Source organism: Rousettus aegyptiacus, unplaced genomic scaffold, assembly GCF_014176215.1.
Source record: "Rousettus aegyptiacus isolate mRouAeg1 unplaced genomic scaffold, mRouAeg1.p scaffold_m13_p_12, whole genome shotgun sequence".
NCBI lineage: Eukaryota > Metazoa > Chordata > Mammalia > Chiroptera > Pteropodidae > Rousettus > Rousettus aegyptiacus.
The window spans coordinates 47,656,987-47,678,654 of record NW_023416287.1 but is presented as its reverse complement, the minus strand read 5'-3'; the positions used below and the strand labels follow the sequence as shown (position 1 = coordinate 47,678,654).

At 40.6% G+C, this 21,668-nt stretch overlaps 1 long non-coding RNA gene across 1 annotated transcript; it reads right to left on the bottom strand.

Annotated features, from left to right (window-relative positions):
• Positions 1-12,496: 12,496 nt before the first annotated feature.
• LOC107497722 lies at positions 12,497-20,581 on the bottom strand. Its single transcript, XR_001593878.2, has 3 exons — positions 16,781-20,581; positions 14,985-15,143; positions 12,497-13,652 (listed from the first exon to the last, which is right to left on the bottom strand). It is a non-coding gene; the product is annotated as an uncharacterized LOC107497722 (long non-coding RNA).
• Positions 20,582-21,668: the final 1,087 nt, after the last annotated feature.

Here is a 21,668-nt window from a genome sequence, read left to right as displayed (position 1 = left end):
GGGACACATAGGAGGTGAAAAACAGATGTAAGTTTTCACTATCTAAAAAGTTTTGCGAGAATTCATAAGATAACACATGTGGAAGAAAGCTGCGCTCTCTACAGATAAGAGTATAAATGATGTTTGCATATGTTTTGTTTACTCATCTAGGTAGTAAAATACGTGAATTATAAGGATGTTATAATTCATCGAGTTTGCCAAGAACCTGAAAATATTCAAAGTAATATATAAGTGTAGGAAAAGAATACCTCCAAGGCCATATAATTAGCGGCTGGATTCTAGTTTAATTAACCAACTTATGGACCAACTTAAGGAAAGACTCTCTTGTCAGATGAGCCAGTGGGGAGGAGAAAATGGGAAATATGGAGAGGCAGGTTGGTGCAAGTGACCCAGCTCTTCAGAAAAGAAGACAAAGCCTCTGGGGGACAGAAGTTCTCTGAGCCACCACACCAAATTTTCATTAGCTCCACTGTTACCTGGTTGCAATATGCTTCAAGGCAATCTAAACCTACCATCACCAAGCAATCTTCTGACCACCCATCCTCTCTCCCAAGCACCTTGGAAGACAGTCCAATTCACAGAGAGTTCTTACTCACAGTAAATTAATACTTTGCTGGTCTCGGATGCACAGCAGTCTCTCTTGAGGTGAATCACTGTGAGTCCATTATAGAGAGTCTGATCTTTGCTGAAGGTGTTGTTTCTTCACCTGCCAGACTGAGGACCAAAACCAGATGACTGTAGTTCACCATGGTGATACCATAGCAGATGTCCTTTGGATAATGCCATCCTTCTATTGGGAACTGTTCATTAGATTTTAGTCAAAGCATTTAGGAATTCGAGACTTTGTTTAGTTTTCTTTGTATTTCCTATGAAGTGTGAAACACAGTGCCTGACATAAACAAGGAGATTTAAAAAATTATGATAAAGAGAGAGACATAATATAGATGGGACAGAGATGTAACAGAGTTGCTGTTTCTTAGTGATTTCACAGGACCTTCTAAATGGTCATCCCACACTGAAGTATGGATGTCAGCTGTAAAATTTCTGAGTAATGTTTCCCAGCATGTGCCTAGGTCCATCTGGTATTAGAGTTGTCAAATATATGACACTCACAGGTCTCCTTTAGGCATCTTTCCTCCTTATTTATGTTACTAAAACATCTTGACATTACTTTTTTTTTTTTTTTGTAGAGCTTCTTTTGTTCTTTATTGCTTTTTTTTCTTACTCAAATGGTCTTTATTTTTAAAAATATACTTCTAGCTCCCTAAAATATTAGCTTCTTGATAAGGTCCATGTTATGTATTCCATCTTAAAATGCCCTTTCCAAAAATACAGTAAGATCTCAACACATATTTTTTGAAAAGAATAATGCCACCTCTTGGATGTGGCTCCCTTGGATTTCTCTAGTTTTGATGTTATCTGATCGAGTATCAAAGCTGGTTCTAATTTGTCTCATGGGACATCAACCCAGAAGAACCTAAATCTGGAGGGGGGGAAGCCATATTTTTAACCTATTGAATTCCATGAGAAATACTTGAAATACACCTGAATGTTAAAAAAAAAAAAAAAAAAGGAAAAAGAAAATTCGCTAATACAGAAGATTTCACAGTATAGAGGATTTTTTTATTTCCACTGAAACGCTGAACCAAACCGTGGTACCAGGCTAGGAGAGATGGAGATGGTGAGCAGATTGGTGGTGATGACAAACCAAGGGATAGGCGTGTTACTCCCAAGTATTTGGTTGTCTTGTGGGAACAAACCTACCCTATTCCTTGAATCATTCATTTGACTGATCACATTGTTATTCTGGGGAGCTTTTGAATGTCCAAATTTCTAATACTTTGAAGGTTTTAATAATTTTTCCCCTTAAGAAATAAGTTGTATTTATCTAACAGTATGTTAAGCCATCATTTAATTCTCATGGTATGCAGTTAATTAACAATTTTTAAAAATGGGACTGGTCTTTAAGGAATTTACTGCCTCAAAAAGAGAGAGAAGGTGTTAACACAAACACGATGTATAAAACGTAATGACAGCAACCTGCAAATATAACAGGTGGGCAGAGATAGACTCACAGGTGTTAAGGGGCTTTCTCAAGGGGTTTGAACAATTGGAAACCTTTCCAAAATTCTAACACACATTAGTTTGAGCAAATACACCCCTCCAGTCTATCAAAAAGAAAAGTCAGGTATGGTGTGGGAACCAATTAGAGGGAAGACTCTCTGTCCATGAGTGTCCTCTCCTGTGATTTGACAAAAGATCCCACTCTAGTTTCCACACCCTGTGTGTTAGCTTCTATGTTTCATAGCCAAAGCACCCACCCCATGTTTTCCTTTTGAGCACATACCACACCAAGTGTGCACATGTCACATGACCAGAGGGGTATGCATCTGAGCATGCAGAGAGGGCCTGGAGAATTAGCAAGGTTCCCCAGCCCAAACTCCAAGGGGACAGTCATTAAGTGTCCGCAAAATGCCAAAAATAGGCCTGAGACTTTAAGAGGAAAGCATTTCCATTACCAGCGCTGTCCAGTCTTGCCAATGTGAACTAGCCCAGTGCCTAAATGTGAATAACCCCCTTTGAAGGGAAAAACATTGCTTTGCATTTCTACAGTTGACTTAAACCTACTTTGTTATTTATGCAGTATTACTTAAATATCTACAAACACTAAATTATGTACAGGGGCTTTACACTCTCAATGCTGAACTCTGTAGGGGACAAGGTTAAAGTGCCTACTATTAGGCAGCTCGGGGGCTCAGGATAAACATAAGTACAGTTATAGAGGTGAAAATTTTCATTTTTGTACATACATGAGTTTATGTAGTTCTGAAAAATGAACCTGTCATAATACCTGCAAATATGTACATAATCTTTAAAATTTTAAGTCATTCCAGATAACAACCATAGTGGTATGAATGTCATTTATTAGGAAATGCTGATTTGATGGAAATAAAAGCATTTTTGTCAACAGAGAAGAAAAACGCCCCTGGTAAAAATAACACATTTACCTAAATTTTCTTGGTTTCTGAAGCTATGAAAGTATTCTGAGGCAGTATATTTCCTTTCCATGAGAACTTTTTTAGTCTACTTTCATTTCAGCTTTAATCTAGAAAAATCTCTTGTATTAAATATTTTCTTGTTTTAATCTGAAGTCTCCATATGACAAGTGAAGGAGGAAGGAACAAAATAAGCTGCCCTCCAAACCTTCTTGGTCAACATGGATTTGAAAAATCTTGACAAAAGGACCCACCAGAGGCAAATGCTCCCACTTCCTGCCAGGGCTGCTAGTGCCCACTGGGATGATGCACAGGACCCACTTTCAGAGGGTGTCACCCATTCCTGCAGGGCTCTGTCTGCCCGCAGGGAACTTCAGGAAAGGCACAGCTGCCTCTAGGCTCAGGCATATCCATCCATCCATGGAAACTTGTGTTTTTCTGAAATCATCATTAGATAAATTATAAGCTCATTTTTCCTAGGGCTATTTCTTACCATTTATATCTGGTCCTAAGCTTGCTCAACATAGCACCACAAAATTAACAGAGTTCAAGTTCTTTGTTGTTACCAGCCACTTGGGAGAGTCTTGCTTCTTTCTTCTTGCGCCTTCTTCCCCAGCAAAGTCTTACCCCAAAAGGCGATTGTATGACTAATGGTAGTGGTAGGAAATGGAGAAGTAGTAGAATGCAGGATTTTTGTACTGATAATGTCCCAAGGATGGGCTTTCTCCAACATGGGCATGTAGTAAATCACAAACCCTGAGACTGAGTGGGGCCCAAATTTTGGCTTCATCTCTTGAATTCTAACACTCTCTTACCTTCGGTGCCCACATTTGTAAAGGGGGACTAATAGGAATTATCTCACAAGGTGGTTAAAAAATGCTTGCATGCTCCCTGGCATGCAGTCGGCTTTTGATAAATGCCATTTTTAACTCCCAGAATTAATGTGTTTTTGTTTAATGATTAAAAATGCTCAGGCCTTTCAAAGGATGTTTAGAAAGAATTCTTTTTCCATATCCTATCTCCTTACCCTTGCTACCTAGGGGATCAATAGCACTGTTATACCTCATGTGCCAGGAAGTAAGAAGAGTATTGATGGGACCAGATCAGCCGGAGCCCAGTGCCAAGTGCCCAAATTAGTTAACATCAAAATAAATGGGTGCAACAGGATGGAAGCCCATAAAGAAAGGCCAGGCAGTGAGGAACAGGCCAAGAGAGAAGGTATGTGGACAAGCAAGAAGAATGAAGGCACATGCAAAGAGCCATGCTAACCCAGATGTCTGTCATCCCACTTGAATATCCCCATGCTCATGTTTTGGGTAGCGTGTTTGGATTCTGACTGTAATGCTAGATGTCCAAGAAAGTAGTGTATTCGGCACATGCAAAGGGTCAAGCACTATGCTTACATAATTGCTGACCCTAACCACAGCCCTGAAAGGTTTTCTCACATGTGGATACTCAAGAATTTAGTGATAAGATCACACAGCCAGGAGGTGGCAGATGGAGAATTTCAAAACAAGGCTGAAGACAACAGAGCTGCTGTTCATGCCATGACATCACACTGTGTCTAGGCCTGAGAGACAGTCTCATCTCCTTTCCTTATTAAAAAATTTCCTGCTTTTCATTAAATCTCTATTCAATGCCATACATCTCCCCAGGAGGTTCTTGAGAGACCAGTTATGGGAGAAAGTAAGCAGAAAGTCCAATGTGAGACTTTTAGGAACTAATCTCACCTGTGGGAGCACTACCAGAGGAATCGTGCCCTGAGCGACATCTTGCTTAAGCCTTGGACCTTAATGGGGCAGAACCAGCCAGCCCATGGCTGGGGAAGCTTATAAAGATGGCCTCGCCACAGCCTCATTTTATAGACAATGGAGCTGAGGTCCTCATTTGTGAAATATGATCTTCCTTTTAGTCTGGCTTCCCAGGGGATTGGCCATTTGTTTAGTGCCTGGAGCTAGACCTCTTCTTCCCTTTTTGTAGATTGTGCAGGAGGCAGCAGCTTGGGTGACTTGGCACCAGAAGACTTGGGCCAGCCCATGCTTGTGAGAAAGCCCAGCCCAATTCCCAGCCTTCTGAAAGGAATAAGGAGGAAGAAATAATAAAGAAAATGCCAAGGAAATCAGCCTCATAAGCCAGGAAGCCTGGGGCCTTTGCTCAGTCCCACAGGTCATACAAGATGGGGCCACATATCTAGAACGGAGTCGCTGTCACTCAGGGAAGGCCCAGAGAGACACTGTGCTCCACTGTGAAGTCGCTGGAGGCTGTCTCCTTCATGTCTTGAGATTTCTCAGGATCACCTCTGTCTGTATCTTGGGTACACGGAGACAAATGATGATGACACAGTTTGTTGATGATGTCTGGGAACAAGAGAGCTCTTGGGTATAGAACCCTGCTACTGCTGAGAGCCCGTCTTTATATCCATGCAGGGGCACAGGAGGGGCCTCTTCCTCTGATGAAAAGCCACACCAGCCCTGAGATAACATATGTTATGAGTGGTTCCCCAACCCAAAACACTGATGTGGGGGAGGGGCGGCCAAACACATAAAATGTACAGGAGTTACCCCGAACCAGAGCACCTGGACAGGAGCTGCAGAGGGTGCCTAGGTGAGAGTCGCAAAGGAAGATGCTTCAGCACTCTTCCCCCCTTGTCCTATTTGTTGCCACTACATCTCTCCTTTTTCTGCATTTTCAGGGGTGCCACATCCAGGAATCTCCTCTTCCCTCTCAGCTCTCATTTTGTCAACTCCACACCCTCCCCTCCACGTGCTTGTCCTTGGATGCTCTCCAACTGCTCACTTATCCTGGCACCCAGGGCATCCCCACTCTCTACTAGGGCTCCCACGTAATTTCCTCTGCCTTCAGCTGCCATTTATAAATTCAAAGTATTAAACCCTATGCTTCAGCCCAAACCCTTCTGTTGAACTAATTCTCTATTCCCGATGGCCAACTGCCACTCCACATGGGGGCTCAGGTACCACCAATTCAGCATGTCTACATTGAAATCAATCTTCTCCTTCCATGCTGTGTCCTCTGTATCTTTTGTCTCAGCAAATGCCCTCATCGCACACTCAGTGGTCACAACAGGAGCCTGAGGAGTCCTGTATTCTCATGCTTTTCCTTCACCACTTCCCCCTCACATCCAGGCAGTGACCAAGCCCCCTGGCTTTCACATCTCTATTCTTGCTCTCCCCTTTTCTGCCTGAATTATTGCAATGGCATGATTCAAGGGACACATTCCCTCTGCGGGAACAGCCTTCCTCCTCTCCTCGGAGCACAGAATACTTTCCCCTTCATCTTCATATCCTTGCAGGGAGGCTACGTTACATCTCCAAGCCCAGCGCTAGCCTCATGTGCTCCTTCTGGACTAGACCCTGGACACCTTGGGTGGGAACTATTTGCTTATATTGCTGTCTCCTGTGAGACCAGGAACTTCACTGGAGCCAGGCGCACATTCTGCTGATCTAGCCAAGTAGAAGTGTCGTCTCATGTGCTCAATACATGTTGTCGATGGCAGATGAATGGGCAAAGATGGCGACTTTTGAAGGAATAAGCACAGGATATAAAAATGAACAGTAGAGCTAAGACATCGAGGTAGTTTTTATAATTAGGAGTTTTATATTTTTTTTATTCATCAAGGAAACTTTTGAACACATAGTTGCTTCCAGGTGCTCTTTCAACCACTGTTGACCCAGCGATGAACAAAACAGAAATAAATTTTAGCCCTTGTGAAACTTGCAATTTCGTGGCAAAATAGAAAAGTGAAGTAAAGCTGAGTCAAATAATGACAAGTGCTACAAGAAAAACAAAGCCGCGAAGAGAGAGATGGAGGTGTTAGCTAGGACAGCCGGCTCAGGGGGCTTCTGAGTAACGACTGAGGGAAGGCAGAACAGCAAGCAGACTTCCCTGGAGACGCATTCCGAGCACATGTGAGATCTTGAGGTCCTTGTGTGCCTGCGGTGTTTCCGAAGCTGCAAGTTAGAAAAATGGCCACTTGTCATTGAAGTTGTGCAGTACATCAGGGGAAAATGTATGCAAAAATGAACCCATTCAACCTGGTTCTCGGAAAAAGAAAATGTTTGGGATGGGGGAGGGAATGGTGAGAAAAAGACAAGGAAGACAGTAATTCTCGGGGTGACCACTGGGGAGCTGCGATTCCACCTCCTCTTACCCTCATTACCGGGCAGCGGGCATCCCAGGCTCAGGTGACCACATCACTAGGGATTTCGCTGGAGCCTGGCCTCCTCTTGGACAGGCCTCCCCGGCGGGGCCCAGGGGGCGGGGCAGTCACTCAATCGCTGTCTGTGTGCATCTGCAGGGCCCTGGACAAGGGGGCCTCAGAGAAGGAGTTGGCCACTGGCCCCACTGTGGCAAAAAGAATTTGAAAGCAGAGAGGGTGAATTATTTCCAGTAAGAGAAAGAAGTGGCTGAAATACTGAGAGCACAGAGGGAGATTGCCCTTTTGGAAGTGTCTGAGGCAGGGATGAGGATGTTCAGGGCCTGGGTCACCTTACCTCTGCCCTCTGGGAACGCTGTCTGCAGATGGCCTCACTGAGTGTCGCTTGTCCCAATGCACAGGCTCAGTGAGGCCCATGTGGTCATGGCCGGTTCTCAAGCTCACTCTGCATGCGCAGCTGGCCCATGATGCATGTGTTGGGAAGTAGACTGAGCCAGTGAGCAGAGATGACAGGGACCTTGCCTTGTGCCTGACACCTCAGATCGCCCCCTGCTCCACCCCAGGAGCCCTGCCCACTCCCTTTATAGCAAGCCCACCCTTTTGCCTCTGCTCATTCTCTGCTCCTGGGTGCCCACCCAAGGCTCTTTCGAAATGCTAAGAAGTGCCAAACATTGAGGATGAAACTCCCCAAGTTCATCTGCCCCCCCTAAATTTCATGTGAATTAATTCAATCAGATTCTTTCCCCAGGGTTCTCCTACACTGAGGCAGTGGGGATTTTATGGCATGGGGGAGAAGGAAAGAGAAATATTCAAGCTGGGGAAGTGAGGGGCCCCGGGCCCTACGTGTGATGCTCAGAGATGGGTTGCATGCTTCCCAGGGGTCCTCATAGCTAGGTTGGGGTCCCAGCCCTGTAGGTCAGTGTCCATGATTTCTCCAGACATGCACAGTGGTGTGGGCTCTGGGGTGACATGGCCACGGCGCAGCCCTACTCCATCCCTTGAGGAATGATGGCAATAGAGAAATCATTTGAGCTTCTGCTCTCCTTTCTAATCTGTAAATGGAAGTGCCAGGAGTACTTTCTCCAAGGACTGCTTTGAGACTCAAAGAAATGAATGCTACAAAATGCTGAACGAGCGTGGTGCAGGGCATTAAGGAAGTGTTGAGGAACATCAGGGACAGCACGCCAACACACGCCAACACACGCCAACACATGCCAACAGCACACCTTGGCCACCTGTGAGACGCACCTGAGGTGTGCCCAATGCTTCAGGCTGGACCTCTGCCCTCTGGCCATCTGAGACTATGCACTGTGAGTGAGGCTGCTGGTGAGTCCCCCTCTGCCATCAGCAGGGGTTTCCTCATTCCACTCCCTCAGCAGCCTGCCTGATCTCCACTTGGTCATGAGTCCTTCTGACCAGGGCAGAGAAATCTCACTTCTGAAACAGCAAGGACTCCCTCCAAAGCACACACATGGAATTCTGAGATATTAGGCTTTAAATAAATGAATGTGGCATTATTTTCTCAAAGCTAAGTTGCTATTATCTCTCATGGGTATGAAAGACATACCAGTATTCTACGTTTTGGAAAGAATGAAAATATAGTGCTGATTAAACTGTAACATGCCATTGATAGATACTTGCATCATGGATTTAAGGATGTCAAAATGCTGAGAGTGAATTTAAGGATTAAAAAAATATACTGTATCTTTTTGGCTTAATTAGATACCATCTTATGTTACATGTATTAGTAATGACGGTCATAAAACTTTTGAAAATGTATAAAGCACTTAAAATAAGAACATTTCCTTCAATAAATTCTGCAAATGTGAGAACTTTACTATTAAGTTTAATCAGTAGTGGGGGGAGCAGCACAATTGCATGGGAATGTGCAGAATTTCTCCCAAGAATGAACAGTCTGGGTGATGGCAGTGACTGTGTTATTTAGTCTTGGCTGGAGGCTTTGTGATCAAAAGTGACAGTGAAGTCAAGACCTTCAGAGGTTAGGCAAGGCTTGGGGCTCCAGAGGGCTCTTCTAATCAGGGGTTCTATGAGCACCAGTTGTGGTAGGCTGGGCAAGGGCACCCTACTGCAGGCACTGGGCATGTGACTGAACCCCAGTTCATTTTTTCCAACCCCCTGAGCTGTCAACCCCAAAAAGCAGCTTAGAAAGACAGGACTGACTCTATTTGGGCATAATTGGAGTCAGAATCTTTTGTGTTTTCCAGAACTTATTAATTTTAGGATCTTTACAGAACATACACACACTAAACAAATACACACTCACATATGCAAATATTCACAGACCTTCTCACACTTATACTTACACATACCCTACACAAACCCACACTCACACGCACAAATCATCCACAAACACAAATGACTGACACTCACACTCAAGTGTTTACGATTATTGCTACCATCAGAACCAAATGGTCTAGCTTGAAGAGAAAAGAGGTGTTTCTGATGTCTGAAGGGTGGGGGGTGGGAGGGTATCAGCATAGGAAAGGATCATCTTGAAGCCTCTTTGTTTTCCATAACTCAAGGAGAACAAATTACATCTGCTTTTCAGAAAACTTATTTTCTATGAAAAAAGAAAGAAAACACTGTCAGTCAATAATCTAACTTGTTGATGGGTTGTGGAAAGTATGAGAGCTGGAAAGAATCTTTGGAATTACACACACACACACACACACACACACACACACACACACCCTTGCTCACAAATTTGCAACCTGAGACTGCTTTCAGATTTCTTTCTCTTGATAAAGAAGCAATTTTTTTTTTCTGGATGCTCAAACCTAAAAGCAGGATAGATGTTACCAAATTATCAATTCCGGTTCAAGTTATTTCCTCTTTTAACTATAATATTACAAGAAAACTTATATTGAAATATAAACCATATTTTAAGGAATATCCATGTCCACATTTTCCCCTTTAGCGAACTTATGTTTACCTGTTTTCTGCATTTGCACCCGGGAGTAAAATATTTCCCTCCAAGACCAAGCCTGAGATAAGTTAAGCCATTGAAACTGTGTTCCTGGCGAGACCTCAGCTGTGTGCAGAAAGGCCCCAGAATGGGCTGGGTTGGACCTGAGCTGGAACAACGGAAGGCCGCTGCTGAAAAGTAAACCTTGGGTAGAAAGTAAATCTCGCCTTGGCATAGCCACACATAAGAAAAGCAAGAAAAAGTAGGTTTTCAGTCTCGTGGTGAGGCCACTAGGTTTTTACATATGAAAGCTGTTTAACTATGTTGACAAAATCTCAGTCCTTTGTCCCCCCTCCTCCAAACTTTGAGGTTTGTGCTTGTGGTGGGGGTAGGGGAGAAGGCAAGATTATAGGGTATGGCCCTGGCTGGGCGGTCTTTTCTGACAACAGTCTAGAAACTCAAGATTGCTAGGTTCACTTTGTCAGCCTGTGGCTTCTCCAGAAAAGGAGGGTCCTATGGAGAAGGTGGTCTGTGGGGCCATGTGTCTCTCAGTTCATAACACTCCTAGTCCCTCACTTTTGCTTTCATTCTGGGGCTCTGAATGTCTGTGTACACTAGAAACCCTTGGGAAAGCAGTTGCTTCTTGTTAGCAAATCTAAGGAGGTAAGCTGAAGTATTTAACTATAGGCTTCAGTTCTTAATGATTTTCCTCTCCTATCCATCTCTAGCTAATGCATCTGCATTAAATTCATCAATCTTTTATATTATTTATCTGTATACTTGTGCTGGATTTCATTCAAGAAAGGATTGTAAAGCTACTTACAAACTATTATATATAAGTTAAAATAAAATTTATAATAAAGGATTGAAAAAATATGGACCGAAAGGCAAAACTGCTAAACTTGAAAAAAGAAATCATCATCATTAAGCAGACACATTTCAACTCAAATTTAATACTTCATTACTTCATAAAAATAGAGATCATTTATACTCTTTACAATCAGTTCATGGCATCATCAATGTGACCTAAATGTTCTAAAAACTTTTAAAATTCAAAAAGTCCCCAACAACTTTTATAGAGAAAAGTTTTTTACAAAAAGTTGGAAAATAAAATTAAGTTTAAATAATTAAAGATAAGTAACTCTAATATTTAGGTGTGCTTCCTTCAAGTTGGAGATATATATGAATATCCATATCTATACAGATAGATTGGACATATCAGAGTTGGAGTTATGCTATAATAAGTTTTTTTCTATTCTACCATATATGAAATGTTCAGAATAGGTAAATTTACAAAGAAAGAAAGTAGATTGTCAATTATATAGACTGGGAAGTGGAGAGGTGAGAGGGGTTGCGAAATGATCATTAATGGGTAAAAAGTTAGAGTGATAAAAATGTTCTAAAATTATTGTGATGAATTAACAACTCTGTAAATTTATTAAAAGCCATTGAGTTATACACTTAATTGGGTGAACTTTATGGTTTGTGAATTATATATAAATAAAGCTGTTAAAAATATTTCAGTTAGCTACATATCAAGATTTCACAAAATAAATTTCATATTTTCTCTAAAATTTTCTTCCATCATCTTATGTTAAAAGAAATGTCAGTTTGCATTAATTTGTTATATAAATTATGAGCTTGTGAGGGTGATCGCTTTGTTTCCATCTGAAAGCTTTACAAAGTATTTAAATAAAATGATATATGGCCTTCAAGGAAAAGAAAAAGCGCGCCATTTCCTGGATTAACATACACAGTAACAATAGATATAGACTCATTCACTCATTCATTCATTTATTCAGTAACCGTTGAGTACCTGCCATTCACCACTCCCCTGTCTAGCCACTGAGTATATAGCATAGAACAGAAGAGACTAAGGCCCTGTCTTCATCAGATCTTTTCTCAGGAGTCATAGCATGCAGTGGTGCACTTGCCTGTCCCTCGAGCTTCTCTTTTTGCCAACCAGTGAAGTAATTTGTTAAATAAAGTATGAAAGGCACATTTTAGAGGAAACGTTTGAGGCAAGTATTGATTCAAAGAATTTCAAAACTTTAAAGGTCCATAGCAATTTTTATAATTCTATCATTTTATAGACACAGAAATTGATCCACAGCAGTTCGGTGATTTGATCAAGAGGTGAGTATGTAGCACAATGAAAATTATAAAACACAAACTCATGTATACAACACAGCAAAAAACAAAATATCTTGAGGCATATTTCTAGGGCAGATTTTCTAGGAGAGTCTCAATTTAGGTGCTTTTATTCTTTTCCAAAGGCTGTTTAAAATGTATAAATATACAGATTTATTTTTATTCCTTTGTTAAGGCTTATAAAAAAAAAACAAATTCCTAAGTCAAAGTGGAATTTTTTTAAAAAACATGTTTTTGATTTCATTGTCAGGCCATATTTTTGGTTTATAAAATACAGTTACCATAGCCACATTCTTCTCAAAAAGAGTAGGTGGTTGTGGCTTTGGAGTTCCCTGTCCTCTCTGTCTGCCAATATCATTAACTCGCTAAACCTGAACTTCTGCTTTACTCAAAATCTTTAATTACTCCCTACTTCTCTCAACCCCTTCATTATTACAAACAATTAAATTGCAGAAGTAACGTCATCTTTTTGACATCTGGAAGATATTATCACTCATCTCCTTTCTCTCCAACCAAACCCCAGCCCAAGGCTGAGTGGGACCCCCAAAGCTGATGTCTGTGAGGGGAGGACATGCAGCCAGAGGTCAGAACAGAAAGCTGGCTGGCCCGGAGTCATCAGGTCACTTCGTGACTGGGGATGCTCATGCTGTAAAATGAGAGACTCTGTTATATCTGTATTTCTCAGCCCCTGATACTCAAGTTTGGGTGCATGTGAAGACACAAAGAGCTATGTTGAATATTCCTTCTGGAAAGTCATTATTTAATAAAAACTGAAAACATTATTTCATTAAAGCAATCAGATGTGTGAAAGAATAGAATATCAAATTGACAAATTATTGAAGCTAAATATAGGTTTTTAAAATAAAAGTCCTAACTTTTTTTTAAGAAGTGTTTTCAGTAAAAACTTCTTGTTAAACGCAGAGCCTCCTGGGGCCTAGGGCCCTTGGGTGGGTGCTGTGAGAACACAGAGATGGCTAGCATTCTTTTCATCTTCAAAGCCCTAAGATTCTGCAAAGAAAGGATAAACCTTGTACAGAGGCCCTAAAGAAAGCCTTTATTTCATTAAAGAACAATCATCCCAGAGAGCCTAAAGGCATGAGTGACCTTTTATTAAACCAGGATCTGGATTTCCATCCAAGGGAGGAGCCTCTCTCAGTTGAGGGTGAACAACTAACTCCTCTCGGCTTCAGGAACACTTCTCTTCAGTTCTGGTACTTGGACTCCAGGGGTCTCTTCTTCCAGTTGAGCCTCCTCACACCTTGGGCAGACTGTTCCTGGTGGAGACATCTCTCAAAGAGGCCTGGGGTGGGGCGCCTCTGTGTGGGGTCCTGTGCTTGGGAATCCTCCTTGCTGGGTGGCATCTCTCCTAGCCTGCAGCCTCTCAGATCAAGCTTCACGCTGTTGACTGGAAAGAAGCAGAGAATTAAGAAAAGGTGAAGATGGCAGCCCCAGTCTTCCAGAACCAGGGCAGGTTGCACTAAGTAGAAGATGAAAGTGACTTCACACCCATTAGCATGCCATCCCCCAATGCAGTCTCCAAGAGGAAGTATCACAACCACGTCTGCTCTGGACAACTGCCCAGTGTTATAAATCATAGAAGCGCCTTGGAGGTCACTCTCCGACCTCTTCTTTCATTTGTTTGTTTTTTAATTTTATTTTGCGCTTCAAGTTATGTGTGGTTTGTTTGCTTCTAAACTTTGCTGTAGTAATAGCACATATTTTTGTTACTCTAGTTTTAGTAAGGCTTTTCTTATATAGATGGCCAATGTTAGTGAATATTATTTTCAGTCACAGTGTCACATTCTACCCAACATATGCTGTATTTTTTTCAAAGATGCTCACAACAATTTCTTTTCAATGAGACTTTGACCCTCTTTTCTTCAAGAGGAGGTGTCTATTTCCTTATTTCCCTCAAATTTGGGCTACCTTGTGACAGGACCCAGTCAACGGAATGTGGCGGAAGTGATGGTATGAGACTTCTGGGGCTGGGCATGAGAAGCCCTGCACTTCTGTTTTCCCTCTTGGCATGCCCTAAGAGCTGGGCTGGGACACTGGCAAGCCTCCTGAGGATAAGAACTAAAGCATCTCAGCCTACTGCTAGCACTGACTGCCAGGCACGTGAGAGAGATCACCTTGGACCTTCTAGCTCAACTAACCCTCCAGCTGAATAGAGACACATGAGTGAATCCAGGTGAAACAAGGCTGAGAATCCACTCCCTCAACCCAAAGAACTGTGAGAAATAGTGAATGGCTGTTAGTTTAAGCTACCACATTTTGGGGTCCTTTGTAGTGCACTAAAGGATAACTGGAACTAATAGGAAAATTATGAATTTGACAAATTTACAATCCCACTCTACCAAACCTTAGGAAGAATTTGCCTCTAGCAGTTGACTGAGTATAGAGATTTATCTGATAGTGGCAAAATTGGTGAAGAGACTTAATAGAAAGAGAATATTATAAGACAGGAACTCTCATGGTAGACTAACTTACAAAACGATTGTCTTGTAGCAAAATGAGAAAGCCAAAGTTCTCAGATGTTAAACAATTACGGATAGGGTTCAAGAGCATGGGCATTGTCACTAACCAAACATGATTTCGACTCCTATATCTGCCACTTATTGAGTTAGCTATATACTTCTTAAATTCCTCTATTTGTTTCCTTATAAGATAGAAACAACAATATCAAACTATAATATTTTTGTGAAAGTTAAATAAGAGTATGTATAAAATACCTCACCTTGTTCTGGACAGAGCACTCACTCCGTAAGTGATAGCCACTAAGGCCCTTGCCAGTGTCACATGGGTAGTAAGTGAAGAACCAGCATTGTCTCTTCCGTCTGACTCCAAAGTTCATGTTCTTTCTACTATATTTCACCTTTTATTCCTAATGCTCAGTCTGGAAAACAATGAAGAACAGATTTTACTTCATGTGTCTGCTCGTGCTCATTTGTTCAATAAATTTTAATCGAGTACCTACTAAGGACCAGGTATCAAACACTACTCTGGGATAATGTAATGAGGCAATGTGATATGAAAGCCTGTCAGGGCAGACAGATGTTTATAACACAGATAATTCTGTAATTACAAACTGTGTTCAGTGCCAGGAAACACAGGACCATGTCTCATAAAGGTGAGGGGTAGGAATATATGACCTAGATTAGGCATGGAACTGACCAAGAAAAGGTTCCTGGGGAAGTGAAATCTGAGCTGAGATGTCAAGAATAAATAGAAGTTAACTAGGTAAAGAGGGTGTGTTGAGATAAAGAAGGACAATTCTTGTCAGAAGGATAGCAGTTTTGAAGATCTTAAGGAATATGGAACTTTGGGGGAGCTCAAAGAAATAATGTAGCCGGGTACAGAGAACTAAGATGAGGCTTGTCTAAAGAAGAGACTAGAGAGAAAGCAGAATCAGATTCCCATAGGTTCAGGGGGGTGGGGGGTGCATATTAAAGACTTTGGTCTTCATCTTATAAAGAGGGAAGACACCGAACTATTCTAAGTAGGGGAGTGGCATAAACAAATTGATGAGATGGCAGCCTGGGTCTTGGTTCTTCAAAACACAGCAGAGTGATCTGTTAGAGATGTTGGTCATGATCTTGGAAGATGGGAATTATCAGTAACTCATACCAAACCCGATCATTCCGCTCTAGCACATAATAGGTAAAAAATAAGAATATGTTTAACAAATGAATGAATAAATAATTGATTTTTTAGTGGTAAACTTTCAAGCACTTTGATAGGCTAGCCAGGAAGGGATCTAGGTGAGGAGGACTTTGATATTGACTTCTCAAATTATATCAATAAGGGTAATTTATGCAACCTATGGTTGGAAAAGGACCTGATGTGTCAGATGCAGTAAGAGAAATTGGGGTATCTTGTAGCCAGCGTTCCCGGAACTTTACCAAAAGTATATGAACTTTTCTTTTTTAAAATTTCTGCTTTCCTCTAGTCTCTCTGTTTGGTAAATTGTCAGTTAAGTGTTCTTTAAACGTCTGTTTATAAGGTGCTTATAGATTCTGAGATGAAAATTATCACAGAAACACCAGAAGCTGCTTCTTCTTTCCTTTTTAACACACTCTTTTGATTTTCCTTCCATCTCTTATACAACCTTCTTCAATGGGGGTCACTGTCATTTAAAAGGACAACTTATTGCTTAAAAAATAAAAAGAGTTGAACTATTTCTTTTTGTTGCCAATTCTCTTAAACACAAGTCACCGCCCAGAAACATATAAGGAAACGTTTTCAAACCTCTTTTGCATATTCTCCTTAGAGAAGCCACACTTTGCTCTGCTTCTCATATGTGACCAAGTATACAGACAGGGAAATATACAGATAGACATTATGAAAAGAAATCCACTAAAAATAAACAAAGCTCATTCTACTATATATTTTTAAAGACACATCTGTGTAATTCAAGATCAGGCATTTAGAAGCAGCCCCACTGGATGCCACATAGCATTAAAATCCAGCCAATGTGAAATGAGTCATCCTATAAGAGCAGGTTGGACTGAGGCTGTGTCAGAAGATGCTTACATTCCTCTCTGAAATTCATTCTTTAGATAATGAAAGGGGTGTAGAGTTTAAAGTGACCACTCATGATGTTCTGGAATGTTCTCATGAAAGACAAAAGTCCTTGGAAAATATACCCAGGGGTTCAAAGATGTAAGTGTAGGGCCAGGAGGACTATGAAATTGCCTCCTCTGGGGCTAATAAGGAGCTGAGTTGCATTCTCCTTTCCTTGGTAACTTAACCTAAAAGAAAAAGTAAAAAGAAAAAAAAAAAGAACTTTATTTCAGCATCAGGCATATGGTTGGCATTCACCAAGTGTTTATTAATAATAATGACTTATGTATGCCAAACCCCCTTTAGAGCAAATTGTCCCAGATCCAAATTCCACTATGAGCCAAGATTTCAATGCCCTGGCAGGAAGCTCAAAGGATCTGGAACAATTCACACGTAGTGCAACTCCTGCTCACAACACAGTGCATTTTTCCCACCCACTTAGCCCCTCCTCAACCCACCCCCACATCTAGTGGGGTAGCTCATTGGAGCCCTCTACCATATCTCTTAAATTAATAAAGGGATGTCCTTTTTTTCTCATCTATAGCAGGCTTTCCTCATTTCCTTTGCAAGATAAACAAGGTTCTAACTTGGTTATTTCTCCCAAGAGCATGAACAAAGACAGCTTTTATGAAAGGAAAAAATGCAGCAGCTGCGCCAGCGATGAGATGGTAGTAAGAAGGGCTGATTAGTTTTCTGCAAGGATGCGCAGAGCCCTGCTACTGGGCCATTTCCCATCCTCATCTCGGAGGTAAACAGGATACTCACCTGCTTCCAGCCCTGATTACCTTGGCAAGTCTCCAGCACTTGAGAGAATTTAATCACTCAAAACATTGTTCCAAGTTTGCAGAGGAATAAACTGAGGCCACAGGTTTCTTCACCTTTGTGTCTCTCAAAGATAAATACAAGATGATGAGTACCTGGCTTGGTGAGGATGAGCCATATTCACCATGGATAAACCTTCGACTCAGCCTGTGGAACTGGGCCCACATTGCCCTCTGTTCCTTTCTTGAACAACATGACTCACCTTCTTGTCCAAGGGGAACAGAATAAGATCCTTATTGTCACTTAGATTCCCATACAATAATGGATTTTGCTAGCTTTACTGCATTTTCTTCCCCAAATCCTTTTGCTTGCACAAACACACGCAGCTATTCACATCATCTTAACTATAAGCCATTTCAATTGCCAACATTTGCCAGAGTGTGAAGGGCCAGGATAGCTTTGTTCATAGGTACAATAGGGACAAGGAGATTGTTTTGTTTCTGTAATTACTATTTTAATTTGCTTTCAAAAACAGTAATTTTACTGAGCTCTGTTGTAAATTAACATACATGGGAGAAATACTTTAGTAACAGCCAAAGAGAAAGGAATTTCATTTTTTACAGATGTAGTTCATTTTCTTTCCAGCAAGAGCATGGCTCTTTCTCCTTAGTGTCAGTCAACAAACTTCTTCAATAAATTAAGCCCCTCATGTGAGTCAGGCACTCTGATATAACCCTGAAGACACAATAGTGAGCAACAGACATGCAGTCATGGAGCTTACCATCAGATTCAAAGCAGAGATAGTCAAATAAAATATAAATAAAATGCAATTTCAGTGTTCTGTTTCTTAATCTATTTGTTGACTACACAGGTGTGTTCAATTAGTGAAAATTCAATGTACACTCTGCGTGTGTGTATGTGTGTGTGTGTGTGTGTACACATACATACACTTATATCTTCATCAAAAAGCTAAAAACACTTTTCAAATCTAATGACTAAATCTAACATATGACTGTACAAGGAAAACACATTTTTCCAGGTTCTGAAGATCATTCCCCTAAAAGAACTCACCATCTGGGACAGGGCATGCTGAACAAACACAGCAAATAGAAAATGCACAAGATAAAGAGCTTCATGTGTAACTAAAATGACTATCGATTATATCAGTGAATGTGCAAAAACAGAAAGGCAGGGATTTCATAAGTAATGTTGTGAGGTGTTTCAGAGATTCTAGTCAATTGAATGGTTTTAAAGGGAGTGTGTCTGAAAGCAAAGCCTTCTGGACCATCTGAACTATAGAATAGAGTGGGGGTGTCTGATGCTGGGCAGAGCTCTGCTCACCAAGATGAAGGGTTGGGGGTGTTGACCCTAAGTAAATAGAAGCTACATATTTCTCTAGCAAGATTGGGTTTATTTGGGAACAATAAAGGCTTGCAATTCTAGAAATGTGGTCAAATGGTGAATCATGTGCAAGTCCCGAGAAAAAGAGGAGAGGTAACTCTTTTATAGAGAAGAGGTAGTTGGTAGAGAGATTATAAACAGAGTTCTTCCTGTGACGCTCCACGATCAATGTAGAGTGCGAGAGTTCCCTTTCTGGCCTCCAAATTCATTTTAAATGAGGTTTCTGTTTATTAATTTTTACTGGGAGCATCTTATTTGATATAGAAAGTGGCCTGCAGAGATGATCAAGTGAGTCAAAGCAAAGCATAGGAATCCATCCATGGTTCAAGGAATGATCAAAGCCCTGGTATTCAGGTAAAGACCAGAACAGGGTGGTGAAAACTTCCCAGGGTGGCTGGTGAAATGGGCGCTGAGCTGTTGTTTGCAGGAGCTCTTTCCATTTATGACAGGATTCCAACCAGAGATTTCAGAATAAGGAGTGTCCAGCTGTTATGTACTAGTGGCAAAGAAGAGTCAAGGGGAATACAAAGGTCGAAGTCAAGTGAGGAAATGAGAGAGGAGGATAGAGGCAAAGCAGACAGCCAGGTTACAGAGTGACGACTAACCTAAAACTCATTCTGGGAGGTTGAGACTTCTGCTTCCAGCAAGATAGAATTGCAGGGCTGGGATTTACATTCCCACCTAAATAAATAAACAAACAAATATACAAAACCCAAAAATCCTAAAACACTAAACAAAACATTTGAAATGAAAATTTTCAGACATTACCCAAGAAGCAAGAGTGAGAGGTAAGAGATTGAATATACAAACAGACTTTGGCCAGAATACATATAAAAATAGAACTCTTACCCACCATCTATAGCAACCAGCCCAGGAGGCAAACCTACTATATGCAGTAACCACCCTGCTAACTAAATTGTAATTTTTGCCCCCACCTCCAACTTAGTACCAACCAGAGAAAGCGAAACTGTGCACCATTTTTTAACCTATCAGACAGGATCAGGATGACCCAATTCTGGTTAGCCTGCCTACAGCTTCCCCACACAAACAGCTCCAAGCAGGAAATGTGTTTGTTTTCATTTGGGTGGTCTTTATTTATTTCCGCATGAAGAAATGATTAGGTGAATCCTATGACCAACCTAGCTCACTGCCTGTGGAGAGTTTTCAGGGCACAGCACAGGGAGGGCACTGGAATGGAACAGAGTAAGAGTCTGGGGTGGACAGGCTGGCTAGAGTTGATAAAATAGAATCTTGGAGAGGAGAGAGCTGCACAGATAACAAGTCCAGGGTACAGGATCAGTCAGTTAGTGCTATGGGCAACTGGAGCTCAGTACCCTAAGGACATTTGAAAGGCTATGTAGAGCATATCTCAGTTACCCTGGCCAGAAGGTGAGGAATCTAGTGTATGTTCTCTCTCTCCAGCTGAAGGTTGCTTCTTAAACATCAGCTTCCCAGTGTATATGACTTGCTCTGCTCCAAGGGTAGAAAAAAGCCCTAGAGGGTCCCAGTTGAGATATGGGTAAGTCACTGATAATAACTGCATTACCTTTTTATTTTTAATTTGCTAAGAATTAATTTTTTTAATGAACTGACAATAAACTTTATTAAATATACTTTATACATCTATTGATATGATCATACTTTCTTTTTACTTTTATTCTATTGATGTACTGAATTACATCAATTCATTTTCAAATGTAGAACAAATCCTGCTTCCTAGAATAAACCCAATTGTTTCTATTATCACTTTTATATATTACTGATATTCACCATGTATTTCGAAGTATACTATATATACCATAAAGTATCTAGGATTTAACTGACACTTTATTTAGGGCTTTTGCATCTTTGCTTATGAGGGTAACTAGCTTGAATTTTTTTTTTCTAGTGTTTTTGTCAGGTTCTGTTATTAGTTATTCATGAGCTAGGAAGTATGCCAATATTTTCTATTTTCTGGAAAAGTTTATGTAAAATTGGTCAAAAGAATCTGCCAGTAAATCCTTTTGGTTCTGGAGATTTAAGGAATGTGTTTAATTACAAATTTGAGGGTTTTTTTTTTTTTTTTTACAAAAAATAGTACTATTCTGGTTTTCTACTTCTTCTAGAATCTCTTTTTGCCAGGTTGTAATTTTCAAGTAATTTTATCTAAATTAAAAAAAAATATGTGTAGACTGAAGTTTGGAAAAATATCAAAAGTAACTAAATTTAATTATTATTGCATATGTCTGAGTGACAATGTTGATGGGCTAGTAATGTTTGGGAGATAAAAACAATAAAGATCTAGGTAATTAAAAAGTTATTATATATTTATTTCATGAAATTTATTTTCCTTTAAATGGAATCACTATTTATGCTTCCATAATTAAAATTTCTTAAATAAATTTTTTAATTTTTCAATTACAAGAGGCATATAATATTATATTAGTTTCAGGTATACAATATAGCGATTATAGAGATTTATATAACTTAGGAAGTGATTACCTTGCTAAATCTAGTACCCCATACATAGTTATTACAATATTATTGACTATATTCCTTATGCTATACTTTACCTCCCATGACCATTTTGTAACTACCAATTTGTACTTCTAAATTCCTTCCCCTTTTTTACTCATCCTCCCAACCCACCTCCCTTCTAGCAACCATCACATTATTCTCTATCTATGAGTTTGTTTCTATTTTGTTTGTTTGTTTG